At 42.8% G+C, this 27666-nt stretch overlaps 1 pseudogene; it reads left to right on the top strand.

Annotated features, from left to right (window-relative positions):
- Positions 1 to 516: 516 nt before the first annotated feature.
- On the top strand, positions 517 to 27666 carry LOC115853660 (mitochondrial import inner membrane translocase subunit TIM14-like; annotated as a pseudogene).

Here is a 27666-nt window from a genome sequence, read left to right as displayed (position 1 = left end):
GTGAAGTGGACGGAAAGCAGACAGCCAAGCACAAAAGGTAAGGATTGCTTATGGTAAATTCAATGAAGGCAATAAACACGTAGCTCTGACAGAGAATTACCAGATATTAAAGGTATAATATTTGTGTCACTTGAGTTCATATTTGCAAAACATGGCTATTTATTACTGATGTTACAGGATTTGGGTTAATAAATTAAATACAACTTACCCGTTTTATAGTCGACAACACTTATCATAATGAAACCTAATGAATCTGATATAATATCAATACAATATATCTCTTGGAAACTTTTTTAAAAAAGAATTACCAGGGTCACTCCCTGTAAACGATTGATCAAGGAAGACCTCCCTGAGTAGGTGATGTTTAAGCTAAAACCTGAAAAGATAAGGAAGTCAGCTAAGCAAAGTAGCTGGGACAACTTTTCCCAATTGAAGGGACAGCATATAGAGATCCCGCTTTGGGAAAGCGTCTGCGGTGTCCCTATGACCACAAAGGAGAGCAATGAAAGAGGAAGCATGATCAACGGCGGGGGGGAAGGGTGTCGAGATCGGAGAGGCAGGTAAGATTCTCTAAGGCAGTGAGGACGTGCTACCTTGCATCACTCGTTGGCCTTCCTTAATTTACAGAAAAGGCAGCCCTCAAGTGCACCCCGTCCCCATTCCTCACTGGCCAGTAAGGTCACCCCATTCATATGGGGCTTCCCTCTCAGCCCCTCTTGTGATCTTTATGCTATCACGTGTCTCCTGAGTTGCCTGCTTCTATCGTTTTACTGACCCTCACGACAATTACAGAGGTGAAAATGAAAGCAAATTCCTACTTTCCTTTAGTTGAGTTTGTGGATATTTTTAAAGCCCTCATAATCTAAGATCTCCTGGTCTCTAGCCATCTAAGGTTTACATACGATCTTTTTTTTCCCCCCCTTATCTGCATCCTTCTGGAAATGTTTATAGAATCCTCAGGGAAGGCAGTGAAATGAAGCTGGAACAGGCCCATCCTTGAGGGAAACAGGACCCATCTGGATGCCGAGGCGCTTTTGCCCCTGCAGCGTTAGTGGTGGTGATGGAGGTGGGGAGCGGGGCGTGAAGAAGACATGAGTCCATTCCAGTCCTCACAGGCTTCAGCATCCAGTCGCAGGCTGAGCTAAACAAAACTCCTAAGGAAATGTTTCTGCAGTTTATCCAGAGAATGATGCCTGTGTCCCCTCTCTTCCCAGCCAGAAAACCCCATAGGACAATTTTGTGTGCGGGGAGCGCTGTTTCGGTCACAGCCGGCTTCCAAGTGCAGCCAGAGAAAGAGACCCTTGGCCGCAGGTGAGCGGTCCCGCATCCCTCCTCCTGCACACTGGCGCCAGGTGAGCAGGGCCCCTCTCTCCACAGAGGTACCGCCCGAGTCGGCCTCGCCCACGTGCACACAGAGGTGCCCGGAAAAGTCCTGCACCAGCAGAGAGGTAAAGCCCAGGCCCCTTGCCAAACCAGCAGGCCCAGGCCGCTGTGGTCAGGCGTGGCCCCTCCTCTACCCTAATTCAAACAAACCTCCCCTGGAAACCCGGGCAGTTCTGTTTGCAAAGGGCTGGCTGCAGCCTCCGCGGCTGCCCAGGCCTCTCAGAACCGTCAAGAGCCAGGTTGCCGTAGTTTGGAGCACAGCTCTGCTAATAAATTTCCATCCCCAAGCCCTTGACTGCCTCCACTGGGAGCTGAAGCCCAGCCTTGCCGAGCGCCCCCCGGCAGCCCTGCTGCATTGCCAAGCCTTGACTCCAGGGCCCTGGCAGGCGGCCTTTCTGGATTTGCCTTTTTTCTTCACCTTTCTCCCTCCTCCACTCCCTCATCTCACCTCTACTTGAGCATTCACATTTCTATTTCCAGTCAACTGATTTTAGAACCTATGGGAGTTCAGAGAAACCTTTAGAGGGTTTTGCAATCCACCGGTGCTCCTCTCCCCTTGAACTTGGACATGCTGAGGAGGTGGGAGAACACTGGTCCCAGAGCTTGGCACCCAGGGTTCTCAGTTCTGCCTCTAGCTCTGTGACCTTGGGAAAGTCATGCACATCTGGCGTTTTCCAGGTGTGATGACCTATATATACTATCAAAAGTAAAATGGATGGCTAGTGGGAAGCTGCTGCAGAGCACAGGGAGATCAGCTCGGGGCTTTGTGTCCACCTAGAGGGGTGGGATAGGGAGGGTGGGAGGGAGACGCAAGAGGGAGGAGATATGGGGATATATGTATATGTATAGCTGATGCACTTTGTTATACAGCAGCAACTAACACACCATTGTAAAGCAATTATACTCCAATAAAGATGTTAAAAAAATAAACAATAATAATAATAAAAAAAGTGAACATTTGAGTTAAATGAATTTTGAGCCCCAAACTCTACCATCCTAGCCGATGGAGTAGTTCTTTTCGGTCGTCTGAATCTGTGCTGTACAAAGCAGTGAGGATAAAGCTTTGCAGATGCCTCCCCTGTGCAGAGAGGCTGGGAGCGCATCTTCGGGCTTGATCCTACTGTGGAGCTGGCTCAAGTCCAATCCCTCGCAGCAGAATTGCTCTTTGTCCCATAGCCCTTCACTAATAGCTCTTTACATAGAAACTGACATGCTGACTTGTCTATCTCCCACTAACTCTTATGGGAAGGATACATGCATGCATTCATTCATATAATCAACGTGTTTTATATTAAATGCCCCCTATGTGCCTTGCTAGGTGCCAGGAGACAATGATATGCATAACAGATGTGGTCCTTGCCTTCAGGGAGCTTACAATCTAGAGAGAGAGACATAGGTAAAGCCAATAAGCACACAAATCTGTCATGACAATCACGGCGGGAGCTATAAATTGAAGTTTAGAGAGCTGTGAGTGTGTGAGAGGCTCCGAGAAGCTGCCCCTGAGCATCGCGACTGATGGGAACTGAAATCCCAGGGTGAGTCGGAGGAGTAAAGAAGAGCAGAGGCTGGGCTTCCCTGGTGGCGCAGTGGTTGAGAGTCCGCCTGCCGATGCAGGGGACACGGGTTCGTGCCCCGGTCCGCGAAGATCCTACATGCCGCAGAGCGGCTGGGCCCGTGAGCCATGGCCGCTGAGCCTGCGCGTCCGGAGCCTGTGCTCCGCAACGGGAGAGGCCACAACAGTGAGAGGTCCGTGTACCGCAAAAAAAAAAAAAAAAAGGGCACAGGGAAGAGCGTGTCGAGCAGAAGGGCCAGCAGGTGCAAAGATTCAGAGGCAGAGGGAAATCTGGCGGCAGCAAAAATGAGGGACAAGGGGAAGCATCTCACTCACCTTTGCATCAGGACCCCCAACTCATACCTGACTCTTACTGTGCAAGCTCAAAAAATGTTTGTTGAATGCATGAATGAGTGAATGACTTGTATAAACTCCCCTTTCTGACAGACGTCAAGCTGCCTATTTTGTACAGACTAAAAGATAAATGCATCAGTTCTTCCTTATTTCTATTGTGCTTCACCATAGTGGAAGTAAGTTTCCTAGAGTCTGAACGACAGATTATGCCCACAAGTTCCAGTGTGGAGATGGGTACTACTTGTTTCAATGTGATAATTTAGGTTAAATATATACAGATTAAAATACTGTTGGAAGGTTGGAGAATCGCCAGATATAACAAATAAAAATATTCCATGAGCCACTGTGGAAAACGGTACGGCAGGTCCTCAAAATGTTAAACACAGAATTACCATGTGATCCAGCAATTCCACATCCAGGAACATAGACTCAAAAGAATTGAAAGCAGGCAATCAAATAGATACTTGCTCACCCACATTCATAGCAGCATTATTCACAGTAGCCAAAAGGTAGAAACAATCCAAATGTCTATCAGCAGATGCATGGAAAGACAAAAAGTGGTACGTACATACAATGGAATATTATGCAGCCTTAAAAAGGAATGACATTCGGATACATGTTACAACATAGATGAGCTTTGAAAATATTATGCCAAACACAAAAGGAACACTAATATGAGATACCAAGAGTAGGCAAATTCAAAGAGAAAGTAAATTAGAGGTTATCAAGGGCTGGGGCAGGGGGGTGTTATTATTTAATGGGTACAGAATTTGGCACATTGAATAAGATCTTGAAGTGGAGGGTGGTGGTGACGGTTGCACAGCATGTGCACGAACTTAACTCTATTGAATCGTACTTAGGGTTGAAATAGTCAATTTTATATTATATAAATTTACCACAATTTTTTAAAAGCACTTTTCCTTCAGAGAAAAAAACCCATGTAATACTTGGGACATGCGTAAACTGAAAATGTATTTATTGTTTATCCAAAATTTGAATGTAGTTGGGCATCCTGTATTTTCTCTGGCAACCCTAATTGAGAAGCTTCCTGTTCACCATGGGCTTCCTAGAACATTTCCAGGATTCAGGAACCATCCTTTCAAAAGCAAAAATCAGTGCTTGTGGTCTGATAAGAATGAGAGTACAAGCCAGGTGCAGAAAATCAGGGGGGTGCCTGCCCTAATCATAGACTCAGCCCTAGACACAGGCCATGAAGCGACTCCCTCAGCCCTCGCTCACTCCATCAGTGAAGAAGTGAAGATTAGAAATCTTGGTTGGGTTTCCCATCTGTTGTTTAATCACCGTGATCCACAAATGCAGTAAAAGCTGGTTATAAAGCCCTCTTACGATTGACCACGTGGCTAGAATTACAGTTGCAGATGGCGACGCTCACATGATAGCCTTGTCCCCCACCATCAATGCATCTTCACACCAGAGTTGGTAAGAACCCATGGGGTGCCCAGATGCCTAATTGTACAATCATTTGCACCCATGCCTTCTCAATGAAAGAAACAGCTCATCGTGCAGCAAGAAACAACAGGTGTAAAAGGCAAAGGCCACTTTGGAACCATTTGGACCAAAGAACATGGCTCAGCGTAACAAGAGCACCCACAGACTTGGCACGCCTGCGCTCATCTGCCTGCGAGACGGGCCTGAAATCAGACCACAGCGCGGAGTCTACGGCTGCTGTTCCAGGTGGTCCCACCCACTCCTGCTCTCAACTGAGACTAAAGGCAGCTGGGGAGGGCACGGCATGAAGAGATGGGTCGTGTCCAAGTCATTTTTACTAGGTGCTGACGAGTCACCGCGAACGTCTGGAAATGGCGTCGCACGGCAGAAGCACACAGGTCACGACGCACTGCTGAATGATTACTAGAGGAGAAATTCATTACAGGCTGCTCTCAGCTCCCGTCACATAAGGAAGTGTTACATTAACAAGATGGAAGGTCCCTGCAGTCCCCTCCCCAACACAGCCCCCCACCGCCACCGCCTGCCACCCCACTATTTCAGTTTGTGTTGCATGGAGGGAGGGGAGCCCAAAGGCAGGGGGGAGTTAATTCAGCTACACTCATCAAAAAGGGGGTCACGGTGGCAGCCGAAGCCAACGGAAGCAGATTCGAGCTGCATGCCCCAAGAGGTTCTTTCCTTGCCGCCTGCACCAGCTCTGACCACTGCAGTCTGGCAACGATCTATGACATTAAAACAGAATGTCTTTTTTTTTTTTTTTTTTTAGCTGTTCATGTCACTTGCTTTCCATCCTGGATGTGTGTGTTTCCCCGTCCATGTACCTGGCCTTGTCTCTGTTGGCCCCGAGGTTGCCTGGTATTTCTAATCTTTCCTGGTGAATGACTATCAGAGGAGAAATTCCTTAGAGGCTGCTCTCAGCTAGACACAGGCAGATGTAAACACAGACAGATGTAGGACGTGGTGGGCGCCAGCCTAGAACCCGCACTGGAGACTGCGGAAGACTGGGATGAAAAGACATGCTGGCTTTGGAGCCTCTCTGGATCAACACGATCTGGGGCGATGGGCACAAGAAGTCTCCCTTTTGTGGCAGCCAAGAGGACATTATAGATGGAGTGGCCTTCGAGTCCTTGGTAGTCAGTGTCACAGGCCGTCATTGTCTCGTTCCTCTTTCTAATCTCTTCTCCAATGACCACTTCCCACGTTAAAGAATCACAGGGCACAAACGGAAGGTCAGCAGAGAGTCAAAAGCATGCAGACAGTGGGGTCAGTAGTTCTTCTTTAATGAGATTTCTGCTCCTTCAAAATGCCATTCACATGCAGAGGGGCCAGCCAGCTGAACCTGCTTTTTTTTTTTTTTTTTTTGCGGTACGCTGGGCCTCTCACTGTTGTGGCCTCTCCCGTTGCGGAGCACAGGCTCCGGACGCGCAGGCTCAGCGGCCATGGCTCACGGGCCCAGCCGCTCCGCGGCCTGTGGGATCTTCCCGGACCGGAGCATGAACCCGTGTCCCCTGCATCGGCAGGCGGACTCTCAACCACTGCGCCACCAGGGAAGCCCAAAACGAGTGATTCTTGAAACTTATCTGCGTCAGAATCACCAAGGAAGCTTTTTAAAAATGGAGATTCCTGAACCCAAGGTCCCAAAGAGTCTAATTAGGTGGATATAGGGTTGGGGCTCAGGACTCTGTGTTTTAACAAGGAAATAGGCCCTAGGTAATTTGATGCAAGGAATTCACATCTCACTTTTGAGAAACTACTCTTATGATTTATGAAGCAGGTAATGTCCTGGGTCTATGCATCTGGAGCAAGGAATTACCACCAGATGGAAATTTATCAAAATTACAAGCATAATGGAAAGGAGAACTCTAAGAGGTCAGAGGGTAGTGATTTTATCATTTAAACATGATGTCGTCAAATAACTACTCAATAAATGTTTCAAAACTTAGTTTATTCAAATTTAAAATATTATGAGTTTAGAGATTTGGATGAATTTTACACATTCAGTACCAAAAGTAATGTGGAAGAAATATAAGCAGTGGATTTGTATAATGGCTAATTTATTAGAGTTTGAAGTCCAGGACACATAGAAACAGAACCCAGAGAGAAGGCTGGAGAGCTACAGAAACTCATTTTACCTACTTTTCAATTCTGCCAGGCTCTCTCTAGAAGTAATGACTTGATAATAAACTTCAAACTAATTTTTAATGCCCACAATTTAGAAATCACCATGTGGTTGCGAATTCACCTTCCTCTCCAGGTGAGGCATGCCCAAATCTGCCTTACAAGTTCAAAGCATGTTCTTCTGATTTCATTGCAACCCCTCCCTCAACTGAAAAGACAGGGGAAGAAAACTGAATTGAATGAAAAGGAACCTAGCCCTGGACAGCATTTTGCCTCCTCCCAAATATGCACATGCCTCCTTCTCTCCCTCCTTCTATGAGTATGAGAGTTCCATGTAACAGTACAGTCCCAATACCAGGAATCTTTGTAATTTTCCTTTGTGGAATACCTGGGCTACTGTAGGTCAATAGAAAAGTAGGAAGAGTGGCTTCTTGCCTAGATTCTGCAGAGGAAGATCTATTTTTCACTGACCCATCAGGATACCCATTCACCCAGAGAAGTAACATGAGCTGAGACATACTAAGACACATCCCTTCTTAGAGAAGTTCAGCCTGCACTGGCTCTGTAGAATCAAAGGTTTCTCAGAGGGCCCGTTTCCTAAAGCTTTTGTCATTTCAGAGGCTCTTCTGGCCCCTCTCTCCAAGGTCTCCACCTCGGTCATGCAGCTGTTAGCACCATGACAGCCATCAAAGAGTACATGCTTTGGGCAACGCAACCTCCTGCAGTGGGGAAGTGTTTGACTCAGAAAGTCACAGTCTTCCATACGGATCTCTCGTCTTCCCGTTTGTCAGTGACAGCAGATGGTACAAGGCATCAAACCCTTGCAGGAAGCCGCTGCCCTACAGCATGGTACGAGAAAGCATGGAGCGTCGGGCTTCAGACACGAATTGCCTGACCAACAGCAAATCACTTAGCCTCTTAAAGCATCATTTTCCTCCTCTATTAAAGGGGTATTCCTACCTTCTGGGTTTGTGAGAATTTGAGATCATGTATTCAAAATGCCTGGGATATAATAGTTGATCAATTAATGGCAGTTATTATTTTATGCATGAGCCTTAGGCTAAGGTATGCGTGAACATTTAGTTATTAATTAGAAGGTAAATGAAAGCTGGCTGGAGGGAATTGCATTTGACCTTTAGCAAATTATTTCATGTAGATGCACTGATGCAAAAGTATCGCATCTTATGAAGAAAGACAAAAATAAATCTGGCTGACAAAAGATATTTTAATAAATACTCAACCTCCCACCAACATCACATGACAGTCTATGGCCGCCCCACTGTAACTTGTATGCCATTTGGGGAGGTTTTGTGCCTTTCCCTCTCTTGTCAAAGTCTGGCTGATTGGGGGCCGGATTCAGCTCGTAAAATCTTTTTTGAGTGCCTGCATCTAGTGACTGCTCCAAAAAGAGGTACTCTCGATGCTTTTTCCCTTCAAATAAGCTTGCCACCAAATCAACTTGAGTGTATGGGGTTGGTAGAGTCTCTCTAAATTATTCCCACACTGAGATCAGTTCAGCTGGTATAAAGCAATGCAGGAGCCTGACGTACCCATCCTTACGTGTCCCATGTTACTGACAGGCAAAGAGAACCTGCCGCAGTCCATATAAAGTAGTGATACCTTATAACATGGGGGCAATGTTATGAGATTTACTTTGCTTGCAGAACTATGGTCTATTACAGGGAGAACAGCATAGCTGTTCCAGCTGATGAGAGAAAGGGAGAAAGAAGAAATGACCAGGGCTTGCTACAGACTGGAAAAAGAAGAGACACAGACGCATCATGACCTTATCTTGGAAATCTAGAGACTAGATTGATGAGCGAGAAAAGAAGGAGTGTCCCAGGGAAGGATGAGGATCCATGAAGGCATTTCTGGGGAGGGCAATGCACAAAAGAAGAGGTTGAGGGGGATAAAGAGGCTGGGGCTGCCATTCTCTGAAGAACAGTCAGGGACAAAGAACTGACTGGCAGCCTTGGGGAAGAATGGAGCTAAGGCTACCAAGCTTAAAAAAAATAGAACTAGAAAAGAAAAGAAAGGGGAGCTGTAAGAGGAATCAATGGCTGATACTATTCTGTTAGAAAAGACTTCAGATCCCACGACTAAAAGAAAAGAGATTTGTGTTTTTCACGCGCAGTCCTCTCATGCAGAATCACATGTAAATGGTGTTATCGGGGCCTCATCTGGAGTGTCTCTGCCTCTCGACCTACCTACCTGGGATGAGGATGTGTTAGAAAGTCCAACCCAGTGAATTCTGCAGAAGGGCTCTGATTAACCTTAGGAAACTCCGACTGTACAAGCAGCCAATATAATAGGCTCGTCTGTTGTGACTGACTACGCCTATTACCATTCCTGCATTTTTCTGCCTTCTAATGCTCACGGAAGGGCGGGAAGGAGAGTTAGGCAAACACATCTGGGGCTGGTTTTGTTAGGCTAATATACCGCGCATTGCCCATTCTGCATCCTGAGAAGCCACCAATCGCTTTAAACTTAGCATTTTCATTCGAAATCATCTATTTTAAATAATCACACAGTAAATCTTTGAAGTGCTTTTTATCCCAGGACCTCAAAATACATTACTATTGCTGCTTCATCTCAGCATTTGGTAGATAGTATTACATTAATTTTCTAGATGGTTAAACTAAAGCATCTAATGGTGAAATACAAAATCAGCTATAAAGGTAGGAAAGGAGTTCAGAGCGCTCTGGGCCAAGCGCTTACCATTCACCTATATAACTATGCTTATTGATACACGCTGCTATCCAGATGCACAATTATGATCTAGGGGCAAGCGAAGACTCTGACCATCCATTTGGAGAGGACATCAGTCATGTTGGTGGCTGCCTGACATGTCTTAGATATGCTTCTTATGTTTGGGGAGCAGCTCACTTTCCTATCTCCCTTGCAGCTGCAGGGAAGACATGTGACCTGGGCTCTGCCAATCGGATGCACTGGTCGAGCAGCAAGTCTAGTTCCTGGTGCAGACGTTCAGCAGAGCAGATTACAGTGTCAAGTGCACGGTGCTGGCAGCACTGGCTTCCCCATCAGACCAGTCTGAAGGCACAGCTGTAGGCATGTTTCTGGAAGTTTAGCCTCTAGCCTGGTTCTTTTGTCCTCTCAATGACTGTTTGAATTCCCCTGTACACTTTTAACAAACCCCTTCCCTGAACGATAAGCCAGACTCAGTTTCTGTCACTTGCAGCTAAAAACCCTGACAAGAATTCCTTTACATCCTATGGAAAATAGAGGTTTGCAGACTTCCTTTGCACTTTTAGAAAGGTTGATAAAAAATTATTAATTCTTTTTCGAAATTGAATGTCAATTTACTCAATTGATATTTGGTATTTATAAATACCTAATATTTATTGAGCACTGACTAAGTACAAAACTCTTTGCTAAGTATTACAGGAAATATTTGCTGAATGCCTACTATGTGCTATATATCACACTAAGGGTTAGGGATATGAGGAAAATAAGCAAAAGCAGATGTGGCCACTACTCCTCAGGAGTTGACAGTCTACAGGGAAAGGCAGACGATAATTGAGGAACCACACTCAAAACTGTGAAATTGCTACAGTGATAAGTAACGTGAAGGGCTGAGAAAGCAACCCTGAAGAAATATACGTTAGCATGAGAATGGAAGGGAAGTGAAAACAAATGCAGACAGACCAGTTAGGAGGTAGTATTAGTTACTCAGGAGGGAGATAACGGTAGCCTAGACTAGGGTGGTAGGGGTAGAGTTAGAGAAATAAGGACAGACTCAAGAGATATTAAGGTGGTAAGATCAAGAGGACTTAGCAATGGACTGGATATGGGAAAGGAGGTAAGGTCATAGATGACTCCAGGTTTCTGACTTGAGCCACTGGTTAGATGGTGGTATCTGTCCCTGGGAGAACACTGGGAGAAAATCAGGTTTTATAGGGACAACATGAGCTCCATCTCACATGTGTTAAATGAGTTGCCTTTAAATCATCCATTAGGTCTGGAGCTCAGAAGAGAAGACTGGGCTGAAGGCATGAAAGAGTCCTTGTGTAATTGAAGTCATTGTATGAACGGGATTTCTTAAGGAGGAATATAGCCCAAGACCGAAGGGATGGCCTTGGTCCTCATCTTAAGGAGTGTCAAGTATAGGTCTAAAAATTCAGGAAGCCACCCATCAATGGTTAACAAAAGGTAATGATAGTCTGCCTAGAAAACATCAACAAGGTGAAATCCTTAATCCAAGAAACACATCTAGATTCTCTAGCTACAAACTCCTCTATGACAGGGATCACACACTCAAGGGCCTGGCCAGTCTACTGCTCAGTTAAGGGGCCAAGCAGGGGCTGTGGCGTATAGTAGAGGACATGTCCCATCTAAAGTGGGCAGTTGCTTCTAAGCTCAGGCAGGTTATTCCCAGGTATGATACCTGTATCCATGAACCTCTGTTGAGTCTCCCACTTTTTAAAATACCTATTGTGGCTGATGCAGGGGACGCGGGTTCGTGCCCCAGTCCGGGAAGATCCCACATGCCGCGGAGAAGCTGGGCCCGTGAGCCATGGCCACTAAGCCTGCGCGTCCGGAGCCTGTGCTCCACAATGGGAGAGGCCACAACAGTGAGAGGCCCGCGTACCGCAAAAAATAAATAAAATAAAATAAAATAACTATTGTGTTTTACATGAACTTGAAAGGACCTTGACGGAAACAGTATTTAACCAGATTTCTAGAGTCAGAACCCAATTCTCTGCTTCTGACTTGGAAACAATGTTTAATTACTGTAAATAATTTTCCCAACTGAAATTCCTTATCTTTCCCTTTCCAAATAGCATTGATAGTCCCAGAAGACTATTCTCCTACCCCAAACACTTTCCCTGGCTATTAATACTGTTCCTAAAACTATTTTCCACTGTCTAACACTCTACCATAGTTGGTCCTCCCTAAAAGCCCCTCTATTATTCAACTCTATCCTGAAGATAAGGGTATCACGGCTATCACAGCCCCATGGTGTGGGATGTAGGGATAACTGAGCAGATGAACAAAGACGAATCCTCTCCTGCCACTATAGAAAAGCTTGGGGTCGGGACCGGGAAGGTAGGCTAGCCCAGGTGAAGGGACAGTCTGGAAGCCAACGACACAACTGAAGAGTTCTGGAGTAATCTTGAAGATGACCTAGGACAGAGGGAAAAAAGAGAGAAAAACTAGAAAAGAATGGGAGACACTAGCTCTCAATGTTAATTAGTTCTGGCCTCTGATTTTTTATTTATTTATTTTTGCCACTCAGCTCCGGTATATCTACCTGCAGTTCTGGAAGGTATTTTCTATTTATGGGCGTTCAGGTTTTTTTTTTTTTTTTTTTTTGCCTTCTCAATATTCCTTTGCAGTGATACATTGCATGTGCTAATTATAACTGCCAGCTATTGACTAAATCTGATATGTAGATGAACTGGATTTATTTCTTAGATTAGTATTATCACCCACACACATAATCGCTCACACAAAATCAAAACCTTCCTTTCCCATTCCTACATCTCTAGCCCCAAACCGTAATTATTATTATTGGGTTTTTTTTTTGCGGTACACGGGCCTCTCACTGTTGTGGCCTCTCCCGTTGCGGAGCACAGGCTCCGGACGTGCAGGCTCAGCGGCCATGGCTCACGGGCCCAGCTGCTCTGCGGCATGTGGGATCTTCCCGGACTGGGGCACGAACCCGTGTCCCCTGCATTGGCAGGTGGACTCTCAACCACTTCGCCACCAGGGAAGCCCCCCAAACCGTAATTATTAAACAAAGAAACATGAAACAGACCATCAACACATGTGTGTAGTAAAGCAACTATTGGGATTTGCTCTGCTTCATCACATATCAGGTGAGTCAACCACACACCTTGCTCTGTGTTGCAGCTCTCAAGGTGAATCTCCTTTGGGAGACATTACACAGCACCTGAAACAGAACCACTGTTGGTATTTGCTAAGGTATCTTGGTGTAGGTAAGAGCTTCCCCCAAAATTCCCTTTCCGTCAACATTTGGCAGGACTTCTGTCAACAAAAATTACAACAACCAACACCTAACAGAGTGTCTGGCACATAGCCAATACTCAATACTTCTTTTTAAATCACAAGACAATCAAATGAAAATGAGCCATGTCTAATCTGACAATGAGTGAATATAGTAACGCACTTAGTGCCAAACACATAAGTACTATATAAATATTAGCTATTAGTGTTATTATTATTATCTAGAGCCACTGTTGCCTCTTGTTCACATTATGGGAACCCAGAAGGGCCTCTCCCACTTTCTTCTCTCACTCCATGCCTCTTATTTAAATACTATCAAAACTTTCAAATTTAAACCACCCCTCTTTCTCTCCCTCTTCCTCTCCCTCGCCCTCTCCCTCTTTCTCTCTCTCCCTCCCTCTCTCTCTCTGTCACACACACACACACAGTGAGAGTATGTGGTCTCTCATGCATTGCTGATGGAAGTGTAAGCAGCACAGCTCCCACAGAGGGAAATTTGGACACATCTATCAAAATTACAAATACACATACTTTTCAACCCAGAAGGTCACACTGGAGAATTTATCCTACAGATTCACTCATACCCAGGTGATAAACCATACGTAAAATGTTATTCATTTGCAGACTTGTTTGAAATGGCAAAATGGGAATCAAACCAAGTGTCCATCAATAGGGAGCTTATTAAGTAAACCTTGGTACAAGCATAGAATTTGAATACTATACAGCAATGAAAAATTTTAAATGAGGAAGATTTCCATGTACCTTTATGAGATGATCTCCAGGATATATTGCTAAGTTTAAAAATAATAAGGCAAAGGAGAACAGTGCATAAAACATTCCAGATTTGGCATAAAAGCGAGGGGGGAGTGGATAAGTATATATACTTCTATTTGTTTTACATTAAGAAACTCTGGAAGGGTATGGAGGAAAATAAGAGGAATGATGGTCATGGCAGGGGATGGAGAATTAGGCAGGTAAGGGAGAGAGGAAGCAAGGAATGAAGGGAAAATATTTTACTATAATATTTTTAATTGTCTATTCAAAATAGATATAGATAGATGATAGATAAGTGATAGATGCATGGATAGATAGACAGGTAGATAGGTAGATATATAGATGATAGATAGATAGATAGACAGGTAGATATATAGATGATAGATAGATAGGTTGATAGATAGATAGATAGGTATAGATAGATAACCCACCTTTCTTTTAAATGAAAAGAAAATCTGGTCTTATGACTATCTAAGGAGTAGATTCACCTGCCAGTGCTCTGTAGTTGGAGTGGATGCCCAAGAAGTTCAGCATCTGGAACAGTCTGTCCCCTCCCCTCCAGGCTGCTTCCCCTACCTACTGTGGGATGATGGGGACTTTGAGATGGGTAACTGTGCCTAGAAAGCTGGACACCTGTATTGGTTAACTTAATACAGTCTGCTGGGCTCTGGCCCTGTTCTCACATCTCTATATTCCTTCTGGGACATAAGAGTATAAATTAAGAAGAATCTCTAGGGTCACAGACTCAATATTATAACTCTTCATTTCTTGGTTTTCATCAAAAGTTTAAATTCAGACTTTTAATGTGATTTGCAAATAGCTTTGTGTGATATGACATTGGAGGTCAGAGGACTTCTCAATCCATCTGAACATACATAAACACACTGCAACAAAAATCCATTAAAAGTAGAAATAGCTAATCCTTTACATGGGGTGAATAAATAATGCACCTCCAGGCTCTCCCACCATAAATCAGCTGTGCCGTTATCAGATGCCAACGCTGGAATAGGAAAGCAAAGCCGCTGTATTAAACTTTGACGATAAAAAAAAAAAAGAATGGATAAAGTGGAGATGAACCGTTTGTTTCCTTTCCAGGTAGCTGTCTAAACAGACTATGTAATGAACCAGCTGGGGAGAAACCAGTGACTTAATGCTCTTCTGATGAAAACGTTTCCTGATTTTGTACCTCAGGTAAAGGACGGATCTGATTCACACTTTAAGGGCTCCAGTAGCGGCACATGCCAACAATCTGATGTGACTCAGGCACCTACACAGGCTCATCCCTGCTCCAGTGAGAGACCCACTGGCAACTAGGCTCCCTCAAGCTCGGCTGGAGGAGGAAGGGAAGGCGCAGGGACAGATTAATGCAGGACTCATTCTACACCAAAAAGGCCTAAGGAAGAGAGGCGCTCCCATACCTCCTGGAGTCAGGAAAAGTCAGGAAGGCTATGGAAGAGCTTTAAGGATGAAGAGGACCCAGGCAGGAAACGAGGCTCAAGTCAAGCCAGCCACGTCCATGCAGATGACCCCTTACAGCAAGACTTCTTAAAATTCAGTTAGCAAATGTTTACACGGGGCTTGCTTTGCACCAGGCACAGTTCTAAGTGTTTCAGACACCAATTCCGTAAATCCTCACCACATCCCCTTGAGGTAGGTTCTATTGTTAGCTCCATTTTACTGGGGAGGAGATGAAGGTACAACATAATTAAGAAACCTGCCCAGTTTTATTCAGCTGTGGATGAGGAAGCCCAAGGAAAACAAGTGACTGGAGATATGAGCCTTAAGGTTAACAGAGCCGCCCTGATAATTATCGACTATTCACAATAGCTAAAAGGTAGAAACAATCCAAATGGCTATCAGTGGATAACAAAATATGGTATTTCCATATAAAGTAATATTATTCAGCCATACAAAAGAATGAGATACTACATGTCACAACATAGATGAATCTGAAAACCATTATGCTAAGGGCACAGAGTGTGTAATCCCATTTACATGAAACATCCAGCAGAGGCAAATCCATAGAGACAGAAAGCAGATTCGTGGTTCGCAGGGCCTGGGGAGAGGGAGGAAATGGGAAGTGATGGCTTAATGGGTTTGGGGGTGTTCTTTTGGAGTGATGAAAATACTGGAACTAGGTAGTGGCGATGGTTGCATAACTTTGTGAATGTACTAAATGCTACTGAATTACATGCTTTAAGACGGTTAAAATGTTGAATCTTAGGTGACTTTTACCTAAAAAAAAATACCTCAGTGGTTTTATAAAATAATTATTTCTTCTCAGTCACATATCTGTGGGTCATCTGGGGGTAAGGTGATCTAGTGTGAGCTAGGCGGGGCTTGCTTCTGGGCTACAGGTTGGATCCAGGTCACTTCATATGTCTCTCCTCCTCTCACCAGTAGGCTGGACAGGGCAAATTCTCCTCACAGTGACAGCAGAAGCTCCAGAGGGCACCCCAACACTCAGACACATTTAAATGGCTTGCATCCCCTTGGTCAAAACAAGTCACACAGCTGAACTCAAAAACAAAGGGCAGGGAAGCGCACTCCACTAGTGGGGAAGGGAACTATCGATACAAAGATGAGTGACAACATGGATGAACCTGGAAGACGTTACGCTAAGTGAAATAAGCCAGACACGGAAGACAAATACTATACGATCTCACTTAGATGTGGAATCTACAAAAGTCAAACTCATAGAATCAGAGAATAGAATGATGGTTGCCAGGGGCTGAGGGGTGAAGGAAATGGGGAGATGCTGGTCAAAGTGTACAAGCCTTTGGTTATCAGATGAATAAGTTCTGGGAATCTAATGTACACCCTGGTGATTACAGTTAATAATGCCATCTTGTATACATGAAATTCACTAAAAGAGTAAATCTTAAGTGTTCTTACCACAAAATAAAAGGTAACTATGTGAGATGATGAATGTGTTAATTAACTTGATTGTGGAAATCATTTCATAATAAATGCGTCTATTAAATCATCACATTGTACACCTTTAAAAGTCACACTGTACATCCTAAATATATACAATTTTGACTTGTTAATTATACCTCAGTAAAGCTGGAAATAAAAAAATAGGAATGATTTTTTAAAAGTTGAATGGTAAAACACAAAGATAAAGAAAGGAGTAAGGAACTGGGAACTTGAACGCAATCTACCTCAGCTTTTTCCCTACACAGTTGACCTCTTCACTCTTTACTCCTAACTGGCAAGAATTCCTCCATATCTTTTCCACCAGCTTTCATGATTTTTTAGAGCAAAAGTCCTCCTTCTAAGGAATGTGACCCATTTTCACTCAAGGTCCTCTTATTAAATTGTACAAAACACAGATCAAAGTGAGTGTTTATAATTCAGCTGGGCTCTTCTAATGTTTAGCAGATGGAATGGATGAGCTCCAAAGCAGTTATAGGAGCCTTGGTATTAGATAGCACATTTTCAGGTGTGTGGATCTCCCCACCATACTTAGTGGCATATTTAAAATCCCACCATCAGTCACGGGGAAGAGAGAGGACATGGGGGATTGTGTAGGAATTTCATGGGCCAGTCCTAGAAGCAGCAAACAACACTTCTACCTACATTCTACTGGCCAGAATTCAGTCATATGGTTGCAAATTTCATAGGTGCAAAGGAGACTGGGAAACGCAATCCAGATATATGCCTAAGAGGACGAGAGAACCGGTAAAGTGAATAGTTAGCTAGTCTCTGCCGTATTCTACATTAAGCTGTCTTTATTTGAATGTCAAACCATCTAAAGTTGGCTTCAGAAAAATGCGAATCTCTTGTTTGTGGGAGTTTAGAGGACCACGTCTCCAAGGCTGGAGGAATAAGGGAAAGTCTGGCACCAGGTTTGAGGACACTGCCCACGCAGCTAGAGAAGCAGGGACCACAATAGCATGAAAAAAACTCGGCTCAAAGAAATGTAAAACTGTACCAGAACTTGAAGAAAAAGCATGTGAGGCACCAATGACCTTCAAGATTCCAATGCCTGGAATTCAAACAAGAAAACTAAGTGAGTTCTTAGAGGCAAATACCATTCAATGACAAAAGCCTTGATTTCATTTCACTCAAGTCTGCCCTGGGGAAGCAAGACTTCCGTATATGTTACAGATATCACCATTCCGTTGATGGCTTGCTCCCTAGACTTATACTGTCACCCGAAATAAATCGAAGCTTGAACAAGCAATGTAATCAAAATGATTTGGACACAAAAGTCTTTCTTTCCCACTCCTTTTGCCCACCTCCCCCCTCATAACAGCTGACCTGAAGGAAGTAAAGGAAAAGCGAGACTGAGGATGCTGTTAACACCTCCAAGGCCAATGAAAGACAAAATGAATTCAAAAATTATACTTCCAAAGTACTCATCATGCTTCCCCAAGCTGGCAAGCTCCTTCTTTCTAGATAATGACGCAGGCTTCCCCCCTGAAATTTCAAGCCGGTTGCTGTTTCCACCTCTCTCAACTGGAGGCTTTATTATCTTAAGGTGAGAAAAGCTTCTTCAGCAGAAGTCTGCCTGGGAGAGAAATCCGAGTGATTTAAGCAGTGCTGAAGTGTACTGGAGATGGAAGAGAATCCCCAGCTGCCACACCAGAAAGAAAAACTGTAAACTCAGATGCATTCATTAAGGTAGGTTGGATATCTGTTCGCCAACCCTCTTTTTTTTTTTTTAACTCTCAGATACTATTGTAATGAAAGCCACCACAAGTTTTCAGCAAATCACAGCTTCGAAGGAAAATGTCAATCCCTATCAAACCCCGGTGAATTGTTGCAGCTGCTGGAAATCTAAATTCATCAGTTACTTTCCCCATTTCCCCCTCCATCCGCTCCAACCAACTGCCTCCTCCTCCAAATCACCCAAGAGCCGCAGGACCAGAGATGCAAATCAATGCCTGCGGGACATCCCATCAGACAACGGGAAGGTCTAAGGAAAGGTTAAAGCAGAAAGGGAACGAAATTTATAGACTTAGCGTTAAAATCTTAAAGGACCTTAGGAACAGCAATGAATCTGATGTTAGGAAAGGCAGGAGCTGCCAGAGGCCATGGCAGGAAGGCCTGACACAGGCCATAAATCTAAGCTTAGGAGCAGAAAAAATATAGCCTTCTTTTCAGGCTGAGGCAGCATGATGCAAAGATTCCAACCTGGACTTGAAAAGAGGCAAGGCCACAGAGGCATGGTGGGGAAGAAGCGGACCGGGGACTGCAAATAAGGAACGAAAAGAGCAGCAGATTGTGTGCGTGGGAGCGGGGAGCCAGCTCGGGCCTGCAGAGGCTGGCAACAAAGACACCAGCAACACACATCTGGCTGTGGGGGGAGCTTGAAACTGATCCCCAAAGAAAGAAACAGAAAAGCTGTGGTTGCTCCTTGTTGCATCTATGAGATGGAATGCAGACTAACCTTGTAAGCGACCAGAGTCAACAAGAAAAGCCAGGCAGCTGGGGGCAAAACAAGGTTGTGGAGGGGTCGGAAGATTGGGGGTGGGGAGGGTCGGAAGATTGGGGGTGGGGAGGGTCGGAAGATTGGGGGTGGGAGGGTCGGAAGATTGGGGATGGGAGGGTCGGAAGATTGGGGGTGGGAGGGTCGGAAGATTGGGGGTGGGGAGGGTCGGAAGATTGGGGGTGGGAGGGTCGGAAGATTGGGGGTGGGGAGGGTCGGAAGATTGGGGGTGGGAGGGTCGGAAGATTGGGGATGGGAGGGTCGGAAGATTGGGGATGGGAGGGTCGGAAGATTGGGGGTGGGAGGGTCGGAAGATTGGGGATGGGAGGGTCGGAAGATTGGGGGTGGGGAGGGTCGGAAGATTGGGGGTGGGGAGGGTCGGAAGATTGGGGGTGGGGAGCTTGGGAAAGGCAGCAGTATCCAATGGTTATGACACAAGCTGGGCAGCCAAGAACTCCCAGGCTTGTCGTGAATTTTCATTCACTCATTCTATGTATTTTGGGGTTTTGTTTTTGCTTCTTTCAATTATGCCCTCTGGGGCCCAGATATACTACATTAAGACACTAATTAAAATGTATAAAACCACTGCAACTGAAAATAACATACCATGAATTATTACAAATATGCCAAGCTCCAAGTGGCCTTCGCCCTGGGACAGGGCTCACTGGAAACACAAAGTTGGTACCACTTTGACTGCCAGAGCTCACACCAGCTTCACCCATTTCCTAGAGTGAGGCATTCTTTTCTCTGCCTCAGTTTCCCCCAGAGGACGAGAAGTAAGGAGATCTCTTTCACAGTTCACAATCATCAGGAAAGGACTGATTGAATTAATATCTTCACAGTACATTTCAAACCTTTGAAATTAAGTTATTGCTAATGTTAAATAAATATATACCCAACTCACTTATGTAATGTAACTCTTTCAGTGTTTTAAAATATAAAAATCAATATGGCTTTTCCATGTCTTATATCCCTCTCCACTCCATTTACTTTCTATATTCTGCATTTCTTCTTTTTGGCTTTCCTAATGGCTTTCCCCTACTTATCAAATTTGTGTCCACTTCTCTTTCCTAGTGTCCATCATGTCTCTCCTTTCTGCCATTCGACTCTCCTCAATTTCTCACTTCTCCTATTTGTCTTGGAAACTAGAGTGCCCCTCATATGCAATGTCATTTCATAGGTGAGTACATATGGTCATTAATATTCATTAGTTTTCTTAATCTCTAGTAAAAATAGATTAAAACATGCTACCTTTCCATGTGTCAGACTAGCTGATTACCAGAATATATATTTAAAGTATAAAACTCTCCTTCTGGAGAGAACCTAGAGGTCAGAAAGCTCTGGGTGGTTGGTGCTTTCCTTGGACCAACCAAGAAAAAGGGAAATCAGCAAAGTTAAGAGATAATCTCGAGGGAGAAATGTAAGCCTCAAAGTGATCAGCATAACTAGAGCCTTCAGCAGCGAATTCACCTAAGTGATGATCATCTTTTCACATCTTAGACTCACCGGCAGATCAAAGGGATTTCTGCAAAAAGTTAAGAATCTTAGACTCTAGAACCTAACCTGCAGTGTTTCATGTTGCCTGAAAAAAGTCAATGTGGATCAGGAAAAACCTGGCTGTTATGACTCACACCCCGCATGTACTATGTTAAAACCCAGAAAGAAGCCAAAATGTCTTTGTAAAAGATAAAGGCTGGGGCTTCCCTAGTGGCGCAGTGGTTGAGAGTCCGCCTGCCGATGCAGGGGACACGGGTTCATGCCCCGGTCCGGGAAGATCCCACATGCTGCGGAGCGGCTAGGCCCGTGAGCCATGGCCGCTGAGCCTGCGCGTCCGCCGCCTGTGCTCCACGACGGGAGAGGCCACAACAGTGAGAGACCTGTGTACCACAAAAAAATAATTAAAAAAAAAAAAAAGATAAAGGCTGTGTAAAGAGTAAAAAATAAAATAAAGAGATGGAAAAGTAAACGCTATCTCAGATGTAAGGATATTCAGATATTTAGGACCTCCCATAAGAAATAACTTCTTTTTTTTCTTAAGTCAATGGAGCCATAAATAAATGAACTTAATCTGACTTCTAACTAGCTCATCTGGTGAAAAGCTAGTGGACTAGAAGTTTATTTGCAGAACTGGGATCTTTCAGCAGCTCAATAACAGGCTTCCTGTTTGACTTCGGGCAAGTTATTCAACTACTTGATATCTAAAGTTACTCATCTGTAACACGAGTAGAACAATATGATAGCCATGTTATTTTTGGCTGCTGGGCTGCTCCCAACTTTGAATGTGTAACTGAATCTCACAGAGGAGTTTCACAAAATTAATGAATATCTACAAATGCTGAAGGGCCTCAGGTCAATGTTGACTTCATGGAGTTATAACTATAGAGTAGCTGTTAATAGCTCTGGTGCCACCACCCTCTCTCCTAATCATTACTATTTCTGTCTGGTGTGTCCCTTCTGTTTAAGGATCCATCTGTCCCTCCCCTCCTAGAAGACTTTCTCTCCATTCCACCATCCATCTGAGCCCTTACCACAGATTTCCTCTAGAATGCATAAGAGACCTTGACTTGCCTCTGCTTCCTCCCTCTGTAACACCTTATAAGCTGGCTTCTGTCCATCACTCTCTACGGTTTTCTTTGTGTCAAACTCAATAGTTCCCCGATGTACAAATTTCCCTACAAAGATGTGTTCTTCTCACCACTTTTTCTGGTGCTGTGAAGGTTGATGTCTAGACTTCAGAGATGCTTCCATGTAGTAGATCACCTCCAACCTTTCTGGTGACTCCTTGGCCAATTCTTATTTCTCTTCCTGCCCAACGATCATCCTTTCTAATTCTTTCTAATAAATGGCTTACCTAATCATGTACTTTTTCTATTAACAGAAGCTGGAGCTTCTGTTCTTTATCTCTTTTAGATCTGTAGCATGAATTCTGTTGAAGATACATGTGTCACTTATCCACTGTCAAAATAGTAATGCATAACAAACCACCTTAAAATTTACTGGTCTAGAGGGGAGACCTTCAAGATGACAGAGGAGTAAGACAGGGAGATCACCTTCCTCCCCACAAATACATCAAAAATACATCTACATGTGGAACAACTTCTACAGAACACCTACTGAATGCTGCCAGAAGACCTCAGACTTCCCAAAAGATATATATTTTTTTTTCCTTTTTCTCTTTTTGTGAGTGTGTATGTGTATGCTTCTTGGTGTGATTTTGTCTGTATAGCTTTGCTTTTACCATTTGTCCTAGGGTTCTGTCTGTCTTTTTTTTTTTTTAGTATAGTCTTTTAGCACTTGTTTTCATTGGTGGATTTGTTTTTTGGTTTGGTTGCTCTCTTCTTTCTTTATTTTTTTAAATTACTTTTTAATTTTTAATAATTTTAAATTTTTTATTTTAATAACATTATTTCTTTTTATTTTATTTCTTTTTCTTTCTTTCTTTCCCTTTCTTTCTTTCTTTCTTTCTTTCTCCCTTTTCTTCTGAGCATGAGGCAGACAGGGTCTTGGTGCTCCCGCTTGGTGTGAGGCCTGTGTTTTTGAGGTGAGAGAGTCAAGTTCAGGACATCGGTCCACAGAGACCTCCCAGTTCCACGTAATGTCAAACAGAGAAAGGTCTCCCAGAGATCTACATCTCAACGCTAAGATCCAGCTCCACTCAACAACCAGCAAGCTACACTGCTGGACACCCTATGCCAAACAACTAGCAACACAGGAACTCAACACCACATAGTAGCAGAGAGGCTACCTAAAATCATAATAAGGTCACAGACACACCAAAACACACCACCAGACGTGGACCTGCCCACCAGAAAGACAAGATCCACCCTCAACCACCAGAACACAGGCACTAGTCCCCTCCACCAGGAAACCTACACAATCCAGTGAACCAACCTTAGCCACTGGAGGCAGACACCAAAAACAACAGGAAGCACGAATGTGCAGCCTGTGAAAAGGAGACCCCAAACACAGTAAGTTAAGCAAAATGAGAAGAGAGAGAAACACACAGCAGATGAAGGAGCAAAGTAAAAATGCATCAGACTAAACAAATGAAGAGGAAATAGGCAGTCTACCTTAATAAGAATTCAGAGCAATGATAGTAAAGATGATCCAAAATCTTGGAAACAGAATGGAGAAAATACAAGAAACGTTTAACAAGGACCTAGAAGAACTAAAAAGCAAACAAACAATGATGAACAACACAATAAATGAAATTAAAAATCCTCTAGAAGGAATCAATAGCAGAATAACTGAGATAGAAGAACAGATAAGTACCTGGAAGATAAAATGGTGGAAATAACTACTGCAGAGCAGAATAAAGAAAAAAGAATGAAAAGAATTCACTACAGTCTCAGAGACCTCTGGGACAACATTAAACACACCAACATTCGACTTATAGGGGTCCTAGAAGAGGAAGAGAAAAAGAAAAGGATGGAGAAAATATTTGAAGAGATTATAGTGGAAAACTTCCCTGATATGGGAAAGGAAATACTAAATTAAGTCCAGGAAGTGCAAGGAGTCCCATACAGGATAAATCCAAGGAGAAATATGCCAAGACACATATTAAGCAAACTATCAAAAATTAAATACAAAGAAAAAATATTAAAAGCAGCAAGGGAAAAACAATAAATAACATACAAGGGAATCCCCGTAAGGTTAACAGCTGATCTTGCAGCAGAAACTCTGCAAGCCAAAAGAGAGTGGCAAGAAATATTTAAAGTGATGAATGGGGAAAACCTAACACCACAATTACTTTTCCCAGCAAGGATCTCATTCAGATTCGACAGAGAAATTAAACTCTTTACAAACAAGCAAAAGCTAAGAGAATTCAGCACCACCAAACCAGCTTTACAACAAATGCTAAAGGAACTTCTCTAGGCAGGAAACACAAGAGAAGGAAAAGACCTACAATAACAAGCCCAACACAATTAAGAAAATGGGAATAGGAACATACATATCGATAATTACCTTAAATGTAAATGGATTAAGTGCTCCCACCAAAAGACGTAGACTGGCTGAATGGATACAAAAACAAGATCCATATATATGCTGTCTACAAGAGACCCACTTCAGACCTAGGGACACATACAAACTGAAAGTGAGGGGATGGAAGAAGATATTCCACACAAACGGAAAACAAAAGAAAGCTGGAGTAGCAATTCTCATATCAGACAAAATAGACTTTAAAATAAAGTCTATTACAAGAGACAAAGAAGGACACTACATAATGATCAAGGAATCAATCCAAGAAGAAGATATAACAATTGTAAATATTTATGCACCCAACATAGGAGCACCTCAGTACATAAGGCAAATGCTAACAGCCATAAAAGGGGAAATCAACAGTAACACATTTATAGTAGGGGACTTTAACATCCCACTTTCACCAATGGACAGATCATCCAAAATGAACATAAATAAGGAAACACAAGCTTTAAATGATACATTAAACAAGATGGACTTAATTGATATTTATGGGACATTCCATCCAAAAACAACAGAATACACTTTCTTCTCAAGTGCTCATGGAACATTCTCCAGGATAGATCATATCATGGGTCATAAATCAAGGCTTGGTAAATTTAATAAAATTGAAATCATATCAAGTATCTTTTCCGACCACAACACTATGAGACTAGATCAATTACAGAAAAAATCTGTTAAAAATACAAACACATGGAGGTTAAACAATACGTTACTTACTAACCAAGAGATCACTGAAGAAATCAAAGAGGAAATCGAAAAATACCTGGAAACAAATGACAGTGAAAACACGACCACCCAAAACCTATGGGATGCAACAAAAGCAGTTCTAAGAGGTAAAATTATAGCAATATAATCCTACCTCAAGAAACAAGAAAAAACTCAAATAAACAACCTAACCTTACATCTAAAGCAATTAGAGAAAGAAAAACAAAAAATCCCCAAAGTTACCAGAAGGAAGGAAATCATAAATATCAGATCAGAAATAAATGAAAAAGAAATAAAGGAAACGATAGCAAAGATCAATAAAACTAAAACCTGGCTCTTTGAGAAGATAAATAAAATTGGTAAAACATTAGCCAGACTCATGACAAATAAAAAGGAGAAGACTCAAATCAATAGAATTAGAAATGAAAAAGGAGAAGTAACAACTGACAGTGCAGAAATACAAAGGATCATGACAGGTTACTACAAGTAACTCTATGCCAATAAAATGGACAACCTGGAAGAAATGCACAAATTCTCAGAAAATCACAACCTTCCAAGACTTAACCAGGACGAAATAGAAAATATAAACAGACCAATCACAAGCACTGAAATTGAGACTGTGATTAAAAATCTGACAAATAAAAGCCGAGGACCAGATGGCTTCACAGGTGAATTCTATCAAACATTTAGAGAAGAGCTAACACCTATCCTTCTCAAACTCTTCCAAAATATAGCAGAGGGAGGAACACTCCCAAACTCATTCTACGAGGCCACCATCTCCCTGATACCAAAACCAGACAAAGATCTCACAAAGAAAGAAAACTACAGGCCAATATCACTGATTATATGACAAACCCACAGCCAACATTGTTCTTAATGGGGAAAAACCAAAACCATTTCCTCTAAGATTAGGACCAAGACAAGGTTGTCCACTCTCACCACTATTATTCAACATAGTTTTGGAAGTTTTAGCTATGGCAATCAGAGAAGAAAAAGAAATAAAAGGAATCCAAATGGGGAAAGAAGAAGTAAATCTGTCACTGTTTGCAGATGACATGGTACTATACATAGAGAATCCTAAAGATGCTACTAGAAAGCTAAAAGAGCAAATCAATGAATCTGGTAAAGTAGCAGGATACAAAAGTAATGCACAGAAATCTCTTGCATTCCTATACACTAATGATGAAAAATCGAAAGAGAAATTAAGGAAACACTCCCATTTACCATTGCAAAAAAAAGAATAAAATACCTAGGAATAAACCTACCTAAGGAGACAAAAGACCTGTATTCACAAAACTATAAGACACTGATGAAAGAAATTAAAGATGATACCAACAGATGGAGAGCTATACCATGTTCTTGGATTGGAAGAATCAACACTGTGAAAATGACTCTACTACCCAAAGCAATCTACAGATTCAATGCAATCCCTATCAAACTACCAATGACATTTTTCACAGAACTAGAACAAAAAAATCTCACAATTTGTATGGAAACACAAAAGACCCCGAATAGCCAAAGCAATCTTGGGAAAGAAAAAACAGAACTGGAGGAATCAGGCTCATTGACTTCCGACTATACTACAAAGCTACAGTGATCAAGACAGTATGGTACTGGCACAAAAACAGAAATATAGATCAATGGAACAGGATAGAAAGCCCAGAGATAAACTCACGCACATATGATCACCTTATCTTTGATAAAGGAGGCAAGGATATACAATGGAGAAAAGACAGCCTCTTTAATAAGTGGTGCTGGGAAAACTAGACAGCTACATGTAAAAGAATGAAATTAGAACACTCCCTAACACCATACACAAAAATAAACTCAAAATGGATTAAAGACCTAAATGTAAGGCCAGACACTATCAAACTTTTAGAGGAAAACATAGGCAGAACACTCTATGACATACATCACAGCAAGATCCTTTTTGACCCACCTCCTAGAGAAACGGAAATAAAAACAAAAATAAACAAATGGGACCTAATGAAACTTCAAAGCTTTTGCACAGCAAAGGAAACCATAAACAAGACCAAAAGACAACCCTCAGAATGGGAGAAAATATTTACAAATGAAGCAACTGACAAAGGATTAATCTCCAAAATTTACAAGCAGCTCATGCTGCTCAATATCAAAAAAACAGGGGGTGGTGGTGTGAGGAATTGGGCGATTGCGATTGACATGTATACACTGATGTGTAGAAAATTGATGACTAAAAAGAACCTCTGAGACATATATATATACCAAAAAACAAACAACCCAATCCAAAACTGGGCAGAAGACCTAAATAGACATTTCTCCAAAGAAGATATACAGACTGCCAACAAACACATGAAAGGATGCTCGACATCACTAATCATTAGAGAAATGCAAATCAAAACTACAATGAGGGTAGTAGAGGTGTAGAATTGGTGGGGTGGGATGAACCGTGCTCCTGGTGGAAGCAGAAGAGCCGAGTGGGAACCATTGCCAGTACAGTGGTAGCAGTTGGACTGACCATTGCTGCTGCAGGATTTGCAGCCCGTTACACTTTGCAAGATTTGAAGCTTATGGAGCCTCAAGTGAAACAAGTTTTTCAAAGTCTACCGAAATCTGCCTTCAGTGGTGGCTATTACAGAGGTGGGTTTGAACCCAAAATGACAAAACGGGAAGCAGCATTAATACTAGGTGTAAGCCCTACTGCCAATAAGGGAAAATAGAGATGCTCATTGACAAATTATGCTTTTAAATCACCCAGACAAGGGAGGATCTCCTTATATAGCAGCCAAAATCAATGAAGCTAAAGATTTACTAGAAGGTGAAGCTAAAAAATGAAGTAAATGTATGATGAATTTTAAGTTCTTACTCATTTATGTATATGAGTACCAGCTTTTTATAATACAATACCTCAAAGCTACACATTTTA

This window comes from Globicephala melas, chromosome 7 (assembly GCF_963455315.2).
Source record: "Globicephala melas chromosome 7, mGloMel1.2, whole genome shotgun sequence".
NCBI classification, from domain to species: Eukaryota; Metazoa; Chordata; class Mammalia; order Artiodactyla; family Delphinidae; genus Globicephala; species Globicephala melas.
Note: the sequence above shows the minus strand (reverse complement) of the source record. Positions and strands in the feature narration are given on the sequence as shown.